Source organism: Anolis carolinensis, chromosome 2, assembly GCF_035594765.1.
Source record: "Anolis carolinensis isolate JA03-04 chromosome 2, rAnoCar3.1.pri, whole genome shotgun sequence".
Classification (NCBI taxonomy): domain Eukaryota; kingdom Metazoa; phylum Chordata; class Lepidosauria; order Squamata; family Dactyloidae; genus Anolis; species Anolis carolinensis.
This window is the reverse complement of record NC_085842.1, coordinates 77,260,973-77,273,945: the sequence shown is the minus strand read 5'-3', so window position 1 is coordinate 77,273,945 and position 12,973 is coordinate 77,260,973.

The following is a 12,973-nucleotide window of genomic DNA, read 5'->3' as shown; positions in this document are numbered from 1 at the left end:
AAGGATCAGGAGAAATTTAATGGGGTAATGGGCAGATAACAAATGTGTAGTGCTGGTAATGCTCAGAATGTTAGGTGGATTTTAACAATATGCATATTAGTTTGATTCACCATTTTGTGAATATTAAGTCACCCAATCCTATCTATTTTGGAAGCTAAGCAGAGTCAGGCCTGTTTAATAATTTGATGGGAGACCACCAAGAACTACCAGGTGCTCTAGGCTTTATTTCAGTATAAGGAACTGGCAAGTCATCTCTGAGGATTTCTTGCCCAAGAAAACCCTAGGAAATTCATGGGACATAAATCACAAAGTGATGTGAAGGAACATGATCAGTTTTATTTTATGTGTGATCATCATTACTGCTTGTGACTGTTGTACATTGACCTCTAGTGGTAGAGAACATGTGCACAACAAAAAGAATCAAAAATGCTATTACAGTAGATTCTCACTCATCCAACATTCACTTATCCAACATTCTGGTTTATCCAACACAGTCTTCCTTTTAGTAGTCAATGGTTTTGTAGTCAATGTTTTCAATACATTGTGATGTTTTGGTGCTAAATTTGTAAATACAGTAATTACTACATGTTACCGTGTATTAAACTGCTTTTTCTGTCAATTTGTTGTAAAATGTGATGTTTTGGTGCTTAATTTGTAAAATCATAATGTAATTTGACATTTAATAGGCTTTTCCTTAATCCCTCCTTATTATCCAACATTTTCGCTTATCCAACATTCTGCTGGCCCGTTTATGTTGGATAAGTGAGACTCTACTGTAATTTGTTTGCTGCATGTGGCCTTCTAAATGCAATGCATGTGGCCTGGAAAATGCAAGGAGCCTAAATACTATCAAGGCATCAGATCCTGTCTGACTCTGGAAGCTAAACAGGGTAAACTCTGCTTAGTATTTAGATGGGACACCATTAATGAATACAGCTTATACTTAAGCACGTTATTAGATACCTTATTCTTGTTTGCATCTCTTTTTTAGTGCAATTCATTTCAGTGAAAGTCATTATGTAGGACTCATTCTTATTTGTCATGGTTTTCTATATCATTTACAGCATGAACAATATGTGTGCAGGGTCAGCTCTAGTTATACTTGAACAAGTGTTGTGACTGCGCCTTCGGGGATTATGGTTGATGGTGGTGGGATTCGAAGAGGAAGAAAAAACCCTCGTGATGAGGGTTCACTGGAGGAGTTGCGCATGGAGACTTAGAGAGCTTAATGGGGGATCTTCTGAGGAAGATTCAGATGGGGAGTTTGGGGAAGAAATGGATGCTGAGGAACAGGTGGTGGCTGGGGAAGTGGGCACTGAGTGGGCACAGCCACCGGAGATGTCTGGGGATTTGGGGCCTATGGATACTGCTGAACCTGGGGTTTCTGCAGGAGCAGATCCCACTTGGGATGCTTGGAGAAGGGAGGATGGTTCTTCAAGTGTTCATGGGGCTAAGTGTGGGCAGGATGATTGGGACTCCGACGAACTGTTAGGCACTCCTGATCCAAGAGCCCTAGCTGTGTGGAGTTCGGACTCTGAGTAGATTTGGGACACCTGGTGTTTGGGTGTGAGTGTTTGGTCACCCAAGAGGAAGGGGAATAAAATGGGAATGTTTGGCCACTTCACTTTGCGTGTGGCAAGGTGTTGCTGAGGCGCCATTGAGATCTCTGTGCTTTTGTGAAGACTGGGACTGTTCTGCAGCGGAGGGATGGAATGTGTGGGTTTCCCTGGACTGCACTCTGATTACTATTTCTAGCTGCTGATACCATCGTTGCTTGGCTCTTTGTGCCTTTTCGTGGACCTGGTTTGGATGACTGCACCCTCTTCAGACCCTGGCTTGGAATTTGACCTGACTTCTGTCTTCGCCCTCTGACTGACGACTACTCCCGGCTTCTGACTACTGGTTTGCCCTTCGGAATTTGCTGCTGCCTCCTGACCTGACCTTAGATCCTCCTGACGACGGCTATTCATTATCCCTTTGAAGCTCTCGGCTTTATCTGCACCGTGGAAGCAGTTTACTGCACTTCTAGTTTGTTTTGTTTTCAAACCAGTTTAGTGTTTTTCTTTTGGGAACTGTCCCTTTAAATCCGCAGAGCCGGCTGGCTGTTTCAGAAACTGTTTGGAGCCAAAAGTGGCTTTTGCACTTTCAGCTATACTTTGCAGCTTCTGGAAGGTTTCAAGTCTTTGTTTTTTTTGCATATTTTGTAGCAGTCAATTCAATTTGTTCTCTAAAGCTGAACTGAAGCGTCTTTTAGTTTTTATTGAATGCCAGCGTGGAAAAATAGCTTGGCTTGTTTTTGAGTTATATTTTTGTCCGAACTACTCTTGAAACACTGATAAGTGAAGTGTTTCAAGGATATTCTCTGTGTTTATGTTACTTTTGGCTTATCTTCTGAATAAACTCTGTTTTGTTTGTTAACTGGTGTCTGACTCTTGACAACAAGAGATCACCAACAAATGCCTGGTGCTGTAGGCTACATTGCAAAGGAAGAAACTGACAAAATCATCTCTGAGTATTCCTAAGAAAACTGTTAAATGCATGGCGTCATCACAAGTTGACAGGCAACTTGAATGAACATATAGACATGCATTGTTACATGCATAATTTAAGTTGCAGCATATTTCTTTCTGCCACTTTATTATTACATTTATTTATCATCCCTCAACCCACCAGGACTACAAGGCAATAATTCAGCATGGGAAAATCCATATCATCATGAAAAAAATTAGAATAGGAGAAGAGAAACAATTTTATTGTGTTGGTTGCTATTGTTAATGTTATCAGAGCAGACCCCCTGAATGAAATTATTGCATGTATTGATTCATTCACTAGACAACAATAGGTTTATTGTAGTCAGGATTAACAGTATTCAGGCCAGATTTTGAAAAATTTGATTTGTTCTCCTACAAAAATCAAACAGCTGCACCTATCCTTTGACAATTCAAAACAGAGTAAGACTAAGTATCTCTAATTATACTGAACTGATGAAATATAGAGGAAAATAACCAAAAGGAGAAAGGAGTCACTATCAGCTAGTGACTCTTAATAATTAAAACAATTCAAAATTGTTTGAGTTTTTATTTGAATAACCGATCACCAAAAAGCAAGCTGATTAGGATTGTTGGTAGAACTATTAAGTTTTGGCAACAAAAGAGCAGCATTGTTGTTACTATCATTAACCAGGTGACATAGCTACGTAGGCAAGTACTAAAATAATGCACACTGTGCAAATGTTGTTGGATTGCAGCACCCAACATCTATAACCATTTGCTCTGCTGGATAGCACTGGTGGGAGTTGATGGGGGTGAGTGAGTGAGAAGTTGCTTTTCCTGGAGCCAAGGGGAGGAAGAAGGGATTCCTTCTCCTTTTCTCTTGCCCTTCCCTCTCCATGTTTTCTTTTTTTTCCTCTGCTCCTTCCCCTTGGATGCCCTCTTGCACATCTGACTTGTCTCAGGTCTTCAGTGGAAATGGATCTAATAAGTGACAATCTAATAAGCAAGGGAGAGAAGGTCAATAATTAGGGCTAGTATTAATCGCTGCTGAGAGAAAAAAGATGGTTCCAATCTTAATTTGGGCAGTGGAAATCAATACAATTTCAGTGAGAAATATCATGAGTCGGTGTAGGGTGCATTAGAGACAGAATACCCTGAATTGTAGCTGGATTATCTTGCCAATGTAGAAAACCGCTTGGATACAAGTAACATTGATTTTTAAAGGATCTCAGCCTTTATTTACATATACAACATTAGAGACCAGGCTTGTTGTTGTTTATTTGTTCAGTCGCTTCCAACTCTTTGACCTCTTGGACCAGCCCATGCCAGAGCTCCCTGTCCGCTTTGGCCACCCCAGCTCCTTCAAGGTCAAGCCAGTGACTTCAAGGATACCATCCATCCATCTTGCCCTTGGTCGGCCCTCTTCCTTTTTCCTTCCATTTTCCCCAGCATCATTATGTATGATATTAGACCAATCTAATGCCAGACTATTTATAATAGCGAAATCAAGTTCTTAAAAAAGAGTGGACAAGTTGGCTGTGGAAAGAGCTTGGATTGTTACTTCTTTAAAAGAACTAGTAATTTTACTCATGAGAGAAGCCTCCTAGGCGTCCCCTGGGCAATGTCTCTCTATACAACCAAATCTCTCACACCAGAAGTGAGTTGCAAGTCGCTTCTGACACAATAAATTTTTTTACTCATGACTGTGATCACCTAGCAGGACTACAGAGGTAACTAAGCAAGTAATGCATTACTAAGAAGTTATTATTTCTGTTTCTATAATACTGTTAAAAACTTATAGAGAAAATGTCCTATTCTCCCAAGCAGCCAATTCAGATATTAGAAATTATGAAAAAGCTTTTTGAAAGTTAGAAAGTAGCCCTTGTTGCCTGCAGTCCAGTAAAGAAGTAGCCATTCATGTGACACTTCTCCCTCCCTCTCCCATTGATTGGACTCAGTCTCCCAGGGAAATAGCACAAGGGGAAGAAAATTCCACATGTGGACCTCTCCTTTCTGCCAGTAATAAAAAATGAAATATTAATACGTTGTTATGTCTTCATGAACCCCCCCCCCCCCCCAGCCTGCTCCATGGCACAGCCACCTCCCTCTGCTTCTTGGTACATCCAGTCCTGGACAAAAGAAGGGATATGTCGTAAATTCCTTCTCATCAGTTTTTTATTTACCTCTTAGACAAAGTTTTTTTATAAGCTGTAATTTTATACCATTGAACACTTCAATTATTCATCTGTTCTGCTGCTTTAGAATTCAGGCATCCATTCAGTTCAGTTTCTATTCCAGATTCAGGAGGGGGGAAACCATTATAGGAAATCCAAAACCCCTCAAAATCTGAAATTTTCTACAGAGTGACATCTTTGCTTTCTAATTGTTCAGTGTACACAAACTTTGTTTCATGCACAATATTAAAAATATTTTGTATAAAGTTATTTTCAAGCTATATGGGTATAAAGTGACAGTCTGCTACCAAGTACAATTCAAAGTGCTGGCTTTAGCCTATAAAGCCTTAAACGGTTCCGGCCCAGCTTACCTATCCAAACGTATCTCTCTCTATGAACCATCTCAGAGGTTAAGATCATCTGAGGAGCCCTGCTCTTGGTCCCACCTCCTTCACAGGTGCGGTTGGTGGGGACAAGAGACAGGCCTTCTCAGTGGTGGCCCCACGGTTGTGGAACTCCCTCCCCATTGACATCAGATCAGCTCCCTCCCTCCTGACCGTTAGGAAAAAAATGAAAATGTAGATGTGGGACCAAGCTTTTGGTTAATCTATCAGTGCAATATGTGAATGTGGAATGGTGTAATGATAACTGGAATGGCCTGGACTACGATATTGGATTATGTGAATTTAATAATTTGAATGTTGGAATGTTTTTAGCTGTTGTTTTAATGTATATGTTTTATTTGCTGGATATTTGTTGTATGGCATCAAATTGTGCCTTTATGTGCACTGCTCTGAGTCCCCTTTGGGTGAGAAGGGTACAATATAAATATGACAAATAATAAATAATAAATAAATAAATAAATAAAGTGCATATGCAACTTTATATATATATATAATTTTCAAATACAGTGCACATTATAAAAACGGGGATAGGTGCAAGAAACAGGGGCAAAACAAAGGAAAAAAGAAGGGAAAAAAGAAGAAAGAAAAGGAAGTGTAGGGGACAGGGGAAAGTGCCTATGAAACTTAAGTGATCTTTTTTTTATATACTTGGGTCCCAAGTATAAATATTATTTATATATATGCAAATACAAGCATTCCCAAATTTTTAAAAATCAAAATTCAGAACACTTCTGGCCCCAAATATTTTGAATAAGGGATAATCAACTTGAACATAAAACTACTAAAAGGATTTTTTGTGTGAACAGAGACCTATTGTTGACCTCTGGAAAAAGGGATAAAACATTGTGGATATGCATGAATTAGCATACCATCACCTAATGTCTCTGAGGGCCCTTCCAGACAGGCCTTACATCCCAGGATCTGATCCCAGGTTTTCTGTTTATCCCAGATTATCTGGCAGTGCACACTCATATGATCCAGTTTAAAACAGAAAACCTGCGATCAGATCCTGGGATATAGGGCCTGTTTGGAAGGGCCCTGAAATGATATGGGGAAACCCATCTTTACCTTACTCATATCTGCATCCCTGAGACTAAGCAGGAAATACGCTAACCATACTTACTCAACCATGATCAGGAACCTAGAAGTATTAAAATTTGCATTACTACATATATGGGACTGATCTTTCCCTTTCATTCCCAATCCTTTACACTTCTCAGATGTCATGGCCTGGGTCCTGTTCTCCAATTCTTAGGGCAAGGGAGAGAAATCTCAGTCAGTTAGTAGTATAACATCAGCCTTATAATATAATTAGTACCCTATTTCTTTTATTCTGACACGCTTTTCCCCCATATAAACACCTCTAAAAATAGGGTGCGTCTTAGAATTGCATGTGCCTTTCTTATCTATAATTTTTTTTTTCCTGTTGGTGGTACTGAAATTATTGTGCATTTTACAATTGATGGCGCCTTAGAATTAATGAAATATAGTGTCTGCTATCACAAGGTGTTGCTCTGACCCTGAAATCTCAAGGCCTGAGATAATGCTTACCTGACAAACATACTACAGGATTGAAAACTATGATCCTTCAGAAAGATAGATATTGTCTCAGTTAGTTATAAAAATGTAAGAAAGGAGTGTTCTTGGGCACATGTTTAAATAATCTGCTATTAGCCACCTTCAGTCCCTATATCGGGAGAATTGTAGGATAAAAATGAAGTAAATAAATAAAAAATAAGAAGTAAATAAATAGTTGCCTGTAAATCTGCCCAGTAATTCAAGCCATTGAGAATTCTTTCTTCATGTGCAGAGTAATAGTGTCTCCTCTGTTCACTGATCATACACAATGGGCCACCTGGATCCATGATTTCAACTGACCATGGATTGTCACACTCCCATTTTATTAAACGGCAGTGAAGTGTGCATGTTCACCTTGCCACCCTTTTAGTAAATAAAGCATGATGATGTTTTTTCGCATCTGTGCAGGGTGTTGAAATCAAACCCTTATGGATTAGATGGGCACACTGTGTACCTTGAATATGGAATAAAGGACAAGATCACATTTTAATCCTAATAGCAGAGGAGGAATAGCTATTTTTTGAAAACAAATGGACACAAACAGTCATAAGAATTGCATTAAGAAACAGATTACAAATCACATCTAACTTGATTTTTTGTAATCTTGAAACTGTATCCTACTTCCTTAACACATTTAGGTCAGAAGTCTTCAAACTTTAACAGTGAAAGAGCAAACATTGCATTATTCTGATTCATTCTTTTGTCAAATGAATGAAATTATTTCTCAACAATGTGAGCTATAAAATTAAGCACTAAGCTGTAGTATTATCAAGCCATGGTAACCCCCCCCCCAAAGATTTACAGTTCACCAAGGGCTCAGAAAGAAATATATGATTTTTCCTTTTAAAAAAAAGACCCTTTCTGGACTTGCACAAGTTCAAGGCATCAGAAGATCAAGACTGAACCAGCAGCAGTTGTAAACCCCTAAACTCTATTGTAACTAACTCTTTAATAAATTGTATTTACTTTATGATTTTGTGTAACTTGCATCTTTCAACTGAGTACTGTATCTTTTTATATATGAAATGTATATAAACTTCTTCTTAGAAAAGTATCAAAATGTAATTTAGAAACAGTCACCCCTCTGTGACCCTGTTCAGACAATCTCCTGGGAATGGAAAAGGTTGGGCAAATCCCTCTGGCTATTTCCCAAGAAAAGATAATCATCAGATTCATTGTGTGTATGCAAAGAAAGGTGACTTTCTTTGCCTAAGCCCCAAATGTGCGTACAAATCACATAAAGCTGAGAGTCTACCACTCCTTCACGGAAATAGAAGCTTAGAGTATGTGCATCCATTAACTTTTATTCACAGCCAAGCCCTTGATTACCCAAATCAGCACCTTTGTCCCTGTTTCCTGGGGCCCCTTCTAAACTGTCCTTATATCCCAGTATTTGATCCCAGGTTATCTGCTTTGAACTGGATTATATGAGTCTACAGTACAAGATAATCTGAAATAAGTACTGGTAGATAATTTGGGATCAGATCCTGGGGTATAAGGCAGTGTAGAAGAGGCCTAAGATCCATCTTTGTTTGGCATGGAACTGGATATTTGAGCTCATCAACATATTTTTACCATTTGTTTTCTCCGGACTATGCCCTCCCAGGGAACATCTCTGCATCTGATTGGTCCTTCACTCTGACCAACTTCTGCTGCCATTTTCCCTTTCAGCCAGTCCCAGCACAGATTCTAGCCAGTCTCTTTTCTGGCCATTCAACGGAGGGAGAGGAAGTCTTAATGGCTGTCATAACTGTATAAGATGTCTTGTATTTGTCTGTATGTTTATCTTGTACATTTTGAAGCAAATTGTTGTACTTGCATCCTTTGTGGCCCAATCGTAATAAAGCTTTGTGGATTATCTTCAACCTGGTGAGTTGGTTTCTCTGTCCTGGCTTATCAGGTTTAGCATATGCTCGCCAGGCACAGACTCTCTAACCACGCTCCTTGCTAAATCACTACAGTAGCATAAAGGGAAACAATTTATCTCTGAATGAAGGTATAAGTTCTAGGACTTTAAAAACAAGTAAATAAAGTGAGTCAATATCCTTTTTTCACCTCCATTTTTTTTTTGTCCTTAGCTATAACAATTTATCCAATAGTTACTCACATTTAATAAAATGACAATGAAATATCTAAAATTACTTTTAAAGGCCCCTTTCATTGGATGAGGGGAGATAAAGTAATTTACCTTCACAGAGGGCCATGTTTTTATTTTATGTTTTATAGGATAATACAGTCTCAAATGTCACTCTGAAAATTTCTTTCATTTTTTTAAAAAAATGCTTTTATATATCAAAACAAAAATATTCAGAATATTAAATAAGAAATTTATCTTTTAATTTTTTTATCTCCCTTTCCCAAGGAAACGATACGTAGGTTTATCTTGAAGTTGCAGATGACCCTATCCTGCTGGTTGCATCAGTTTAGAATAATGGAATGATAGGGAGTCTCAAAGTAGTATCACTATTTATTACCTACAGTATTTATTACCTTGACCTCAAAAAAGTATTCATTTACAGAGAAGGCAACAAAGATATCAGAGCAAGACCAAAAACTTTGCAAATATAGTTCCCGTTAATAGTGTACCCTTGTACATATGATAACCAATGTGATTTGAGTACTGGACTATTTATTTAATTACTTTAATTTTACCCCCACTTTTCTCCTGAGTCAAGGAACTGATTTATGATATGGACATAAATAGCTTTATAGAAACTTGGTCCATATGTGCTTGCTATGCTAATCAATCAACAGATGCAAGAAGGCAAGCCCCAAGCATTCATGCATGTAAATGGAATGATCCACTTGGTTGAAATAGACATTACATCTGGAGATCAGATTAAATACAGTTCATTATATTAATACTGTGCGATGGTGTTTGTTTTGTAGCTTGTGTTTTTATGTTCAGTTTTCTCAATAAAGTTTTTTAAAAAACTAAGCAATAACTTCAATGATTTTGTACACGGGCTTCTTTGTGGTGGTTTCCTGTGTAACAAACTTTAAAATGCCCTCTGAGGCATGAATGATAAAAAAAGGAAAAACTTGCAGGCACTTCAACAACAAACTGTACACTTGCATCCATTAAGCTCTTGGGGATTTACTCCCAAGTCAACAGACATGTTGTCACGATTTTTTAAAGAAAAAACTCCAAACATAGAGAATTAATCGCAGTATTTAATTTGGCATTCTTCAGAATGGAGAAGAATCTGGAAAAAATAGTTTCCTAAAGTCCAGTTTTGTTTAAAGCACAGACACTTCAATAAACATCTATAATCTTCTGCATTTACATAAAACATTCGGGATTGGCTGTGAAAACGGCATGAAAACAGCCTTACCTCAAATAGAACCAAACTGCACTGCGCATATTCATAAGAAAAAAATCCCAGGTAGCAAGAAATTAACATAAAATTATGTGTGAATATGTTTACATAATATGGGGCCATGGTGGCACAATGGGTTAAACCCTTGTGTTGCTGAACTGCTGACCTGAAGGTCGGCAGTTCGAATCCACGAGAAGGGGTCAGCTCCTGTCTGTCAGCCCTAGTTCCTGACAACCTAGTAGTTCGAAAAATGCAAATGTGAGTAGATAAATAGGTACCGCTTCAGCAGGAAAAGGCAAAGAGAGGCTCCAAGCAATCTTGCCGGCCACATGACCAGGAGGTGACAGCGCAGACTCCTTAGCTTGAAAATGGAGAAAAGAACCTCCCAGAGCAAGAGATGAGCACCGTCTCCAGAAGTCAGAAATGAAAAGAGAAGCTTGTTTTTGTGTGTCTCATGAGACTGTAAAGGCATTAAATGTTTTCCTATGCATGTAAATACTGTAATCCACTCTGAGTCGCCTAGGGGAGAAGGGAGGAATATAAATAAAGTGTATTATTATTATTATTATTATTATTATTATTATTATTATTATTATTACGTAAGTGAAGCCCTTTCACCTAGATATTGTCCATCCCCCCCCCCCCCCCCCGCATGTGCGCAAGCACACAGTTCTGTGTTTTGAGCTACCAGTAGATTGTGCTGGTTTGAAATGCAAATGAATGTCTAAAAAGTATATTTTCTGCATGCCTCTTTGTCCTTTGGCCTTGGCTCACATTCCAGAAATATGCTTCTCTCTGTGTATGTATATATGCTTTCTATTCTTTGCAGTGGTTCTCAATCTTTCGTCTTCCAGGTGTTTTGGACTGTTACTCCCAGAAGTCCCAGCCAGCTTACCAGCTGTTAGGAAATGTGGGAGTCCAAAAAAACTGTGGAGGACCAAAGGTTGAGAACAACATCTCTAAGGTGGACCCCACATATACATTGGGAAGCAGCTTAACTTTTGCGCCTATGGGCACTGGTTGACATTTATCACTTTGGCATATTAAGTACTCAAATAAAACCTAACTGCAAAATAAGAAAGTGAAAATACGTGCAGCAATTAACTTTTTATAAGTAAGTTGTTGCTTGAATGACCTCTTCCTGTGGCAAGAGAAAAGCTTTAAGATGTATGAGGAGCAAAGTAGACTCACACAGGAAATGTAGCCACCCTGTTCCTTAAATAAAGCTTGTAGATTATTATAAACTCTCAGTCTGATGTCATAAAGGGCATTTCCTCCTATTCTTTTGTAATGAGACATTGCAGGGATGAAGTAAAAAGTGGGGCAAGCAACAAAGTATTCAAAAAGCGACACTGTAACACAAATATTGTTTTTCAATCACAGCAGAAAAGTTTTTGAAAGAGTCGGTTCTGACAAATAGATAAAAACAACTTACTTTTCTAGAAACAAAAATTTAAAGACCCTACATATCCAAGCACAATGAAGCTCACTGTACTTATAGGAAAACATGGTATTTTTGCTTTTTCTATACATTTTTTTTAGTGCTACTAGGTTACACAAACTAAAAGATTTATAAAAAGAAGGAAAATGTAGCTAAAAGGTTAATGCTATTATATTTAAGAACCACATCAAATCGATGTACAGATTTGATTGTGGCTGCAGCCCATTGAATACAGGGCGCATAAATATTGTAGTATTAATGGAGTTTTAAACCACTTTAATTGCCTTGACTCAATGCTGGGGAATTTCGGGGAGCTGTAGTTTGGCGAGACACTAGCACTACAACTCCTATGATCCCACACCATTGAACCAGGCAGTATAATAATAATAACAACAACAACAACAACAATAAATATTATATTTTTATTTCTTACCCACATCTCCTGAAGACTCGAATGGGTTACAGCAGTGCTAAAAACACATAATCATCTAAAACATTCTATAAAATACACATATTAAAACATATTTCTACAAAACACATATTAAAATAAACAGAACAAAGATTAAACATAAGACAAAAGTTTAAAATTCATGATTAAAACTGGCTGGGTATCAAACTGCATTCCATAGTGTAGATTTACTCACAGTTGATGGATTTTACATACTTGTCTAATTTCAGCTTTAATACTATTTTGTATCATTTCATTAAAGATTATTTCAAATTGAATGGGACTTACCCTCAGATAGGCAGGAAAAGAAATGCAACTGTATATAGCTCTACTCTGAAATCTGAGGAAATACATTTAGTGTAAATAATAATAATAATAATAATAATAATAATAATAATAATAATAATAATAATAATAATAATAATATTTTTATACCCCACTCCATCTCCCCGAAGGGACTCGGGGTGGCTTACATGGAGCAATAAAACAAATCAATCAGCAATAAAACAAGTCATAAAAAAATCACATACAAAAAATATAATGATAAAATCTTAGGTTGGATCCAGAGAAACTGGGCTGAAAGTGCAAGTTGTGTTGGTATTAATGGAGAATTAATTCAGTTTAACACCACTTTAAGTGTCATGGCTCAGTGTTATGGAATCTTGGGATTTGGATTTTTTTGGACTAGCAACACAGAATCTAGTTTCATCTTGACTAATGTAATTACAGTAGAGTTTCGCTTATCCAACGTAAACGGGCTGGCAGAACGTTGGATAAGCGAATGTTGGATAGTAAGGAGAGATTAAGGAAAAGCCTATTAAACATCAAATTAGGTTATGATTTTACAAATTAAGCACCAAAACATCATGTTATACAACAAGTTCGACAGAAAAAGTAGTTCAATATGCAGTAATGTTATGTAGTAATTACTGTATTTACGAATTTAGCACCAAAATATCACGATGTATTGAAAACATTGACTACAAAAGTGTTGGATAATCCAGAATGTTGGATAAGCAAGTGTTGGATAAGTGAGACTCTACTGTATATTAAACACAGAGGACTATAAAGTGGTATTCCCACCTCAAATGTTAAAGGTAAAGGTTTTCTCCTGAC